The sequence below is a fragment of the Myxine glutinosa genome, chromosome 8 (genome assembly GCF_964187855.1).
Source record: "Myxine glutinosa chromosome 8, kmMyxGlut1.1, whole genome shotgun sequence".
NCBI classification, from domain to species: Eukaryota; Metazoa; Chordata; class Myxini; order Myxiniformes; family Myxinidae; genus Myxine; species Myxine glutinosa.
In genome coordinates, this window is record NC_136268.1 from 148,465,751 (window position 1) to 148,469,037 (window position 3,287).

Consider the following 3,287-nt stretch of genomic DNA (forward strand, 5'->3'; position numbering starts at 1 on the left):
AGATCGAGGCTCGTGTAAGAGGTATCAATCACAAAAAAACACATCAATCACAAAAAAAAAAACGGACACACAAAACATACAATAAAGGGAGTGAAGATGGGGAGACAACAAGATGGGGAGAGAGAGGGAAGCACACAAGTACAACAGCAGAGAACAGGGACATTGGGAGATCTGTGGGAGGGAGAGGGCTTGGGGGGAGGAGGCATGGGAAGGGGAGGAGGGGTGGGAGATGTGTAAAACATATGGACACTGCTAGGACTTCCAGAAAAGAAGTCGATATTTCAAAAAAATGGATCTGGGATGAATTAACGGGGATAGAAAAGATCAAGGTTTTGGATGGGGTAAGATAAGAGATGGTGGTGAACAGCTGTTTTAAAGACCTGGAGGGAGGAGTGGGATTGAAGAGAGTGATGGAGTTTGTTCCAGAGGCGGGAGAAAAGAGAAATGAAGGAGTGAAGGTGAGCAGAGAGTCTTGATTTTAGCAATTTCACCAGGAGAGGCTTGCTGGCAGATCTTTTGCGACCTGCAGGAATATTTGGGGGACAGAGCACAGATAGAGCTGGGGGAGCTACGCCGGATAGGAGTCGGTATAAGACAGAAAGACCACCAACCTGCCTGCGGTGAGTGAGTGAAAGGCCCTCACAATCAGCTTCATCGCGGGAGATTCCAATGATGCTGAAAGTTTTGGTTTCAACAGCGTGAAGCCGAGCTAGGTGTGAGGCAGGAGCACCAGCCCAGAGGGGAGAGCAGTATTCCATTGAGCTGAGAATGAAAGCCTTGTATGTGGTGAGGAGCTCAGGTGTGCCAAGGAAGGACTTCGCACGACGGAGGATGCCCAGTCGGCGACTGGCTTTGGAGGCCAGCTTGGAAATGTGGTTTTCCCAGGAAAGATCATGGAAGATAGTGAGACCCAAAAGATTGAGTGACAGAACTTCTTGGAGAGGATTGTTGAGAAAGTAGATGGGAGGGTTGTCCAGTAGGCCTATTTGGAGAGACATAGTAAGAGTGTGATATTGAAAGACATGTTCCACTTGTTTGACCAGTCTGTGATTTTGTCCAGATCTTCAGAGAGTGAGGAGCCAGCAGACTGCCAATCTAAGGGATGAGGAATGGAGCGACAGAGAGTAGAGTCATCAGCAAAGAGATAGAGAGGATTTTCAAGAGAGTCGGAGAGATCATTGATGAAGACCAGAAAAAGCACAGGGCCCAGAACACTGCCTTGGGGAACTCCAGCCTGAACAGGAAGGGGAGATGTGAGAAATCAATTCAGGGCCACATGTTGACTACGACCAGAGAGGAAGTCCGCAAGCCATGCGTGGAGATTTCCATGGATACCATAGGAGGAGAGTTTGGTGAGCAGAGCTGGGTGCCAGACCGTATCGAAGGCATGTGATATGTCAAGGGAGACATCTCTGATTTCCTGTTTGGCATTGAGGACCTCCATCCATTGTTTGGACAGCAGAAGCAGCACGTCCATGGTAGTGTGACCTGGTCTGAAACCAAATTGATGATCAGAGATCAAGCCATCTGAGAAGAGGAAGGATTTGATATCCGAAGCAATGATGGATTCCATGACTTTGCTGATAATTGGGAGAAGCCTGATTGGTCTGTAGTTACTAGGATCTGTTTTTGCACCTTTTTGTGTAAAGCGGTAATGTTGGCTGATTTCCAAGTTGATAAAAGATTAGATTGAAGCCTTATGTCTATAAGGTGCAGATTCTGCAGGAACTCAAACCAAATGACGGACCAAGATGCAAGGCACTTGCCTTGGAAATACTAAGTCGAAAAGAGAATGTCGAAGATTACCTGAAAAAGGTCATGTTCACAAACAGGGCTTACTTTCATATGTCGGGGAAGGTCAACCAGCGCAATGTGCGGATCTGTGGCTCTGAAAACCACTACATAGTCATTGAACACATAGGCGATAGCCCAAAGGTCAATGTGTGGTGTGGCCTTCTCCATGACCGCTTGGTGGGTCGTTTTTCTTTGCAGAGGATACAGTGACCTCTACAATTTACATGAACTTGTTGGAAAGATTCGCCTTCCCACAGATTGAAGACCTGCAACCCGATATCATTTTCCAACAGGACTGCACTCCCCCTCATTGGGTCTTAGTCACTCAAGCCGTCCTGAATGGAAAATTTCCAGGTTGCTTGATTGGCCAAGACGGACCAACTGCCTGGCCTCCACGATCACCTGACATAACCCCCCTTGATATTTTTTCTGTGGGGGTTTGTCAAAGATATTGTCTGCAACACCAAGGTGGCAAACCTGCCGGATCTTCATTCTCGGATCACAGCTGTATGCGCACTGGTGGACGCAAACATGCTGAGCCAAACATGGCAAGAACTCGTGTACCGCATCAATGTCCTGTTGGTGACAAACGAAGCACCCTCCGGGCTCCCCTGCCTGTTGAAATTGTGTTCTTGCCTCTCAATATAACTTCTCTCTGTCAACCCATGGACCAGAGGGCAACCATCAACTACAAGGCGTATTACCTCCATCGCACCTTCAGACAGCTGTTCCACATAACTGATGGCCAGCAGTCCATCAAGCAATTCTGGAGGAATTTCAACATCAGGAATACATTTGAAACAAGAAAAAGAGCAATCAGAGATTGCAAACCCTCGCCAGGATGTATTATCAGTGTTTTTTTTAAGGCTTTTGTGTTAAAACAAATATGGCGGCCGAACCACGTGACCGATGACGTCATTATTTTTTTCTAAACTCATTTATTCCTAGATTATGCTCAAGAAATATCATCTTGATCGGATGAAGTTTTGTACTTGTCGAATTATGACGTCATAATGGAGGCACCTATAACATCATCATAAACATATTTTATTCCCCATGGAGAGTTCTTTACAATGAGCCATGTCTCAATTTTTTTCTATTCAGCACTTTCTGAGATATAGAGATGCAAAGGTTTTCGATTTTTCCAAGATGGCGGCCGAACCACGTGACCTATGACGTCATAATTATCATTAAAAAATTATACAGGTGGATTTGCACCTACGGTGAAAATTTCCTGTCAATCGGACCAACGGTTGCATAGAAAATCATATTTATTCTGTGCGGACAAACAGACAAACAAACAAACAGACAAACAGACAAACAAACAGACAAACAAACAGACAAACAAACAGACAAACAAACGGACTCAAATGCAATACCCTCTCCTCTGGCGAGGGAAAAAATCGATGGAGCTTGGGAGGACGTCACCAACATTTACATAAACAGAGCATGGCGGAAGGTGCGGCCAGATGCCTGTCACGAGTTCACGGGGT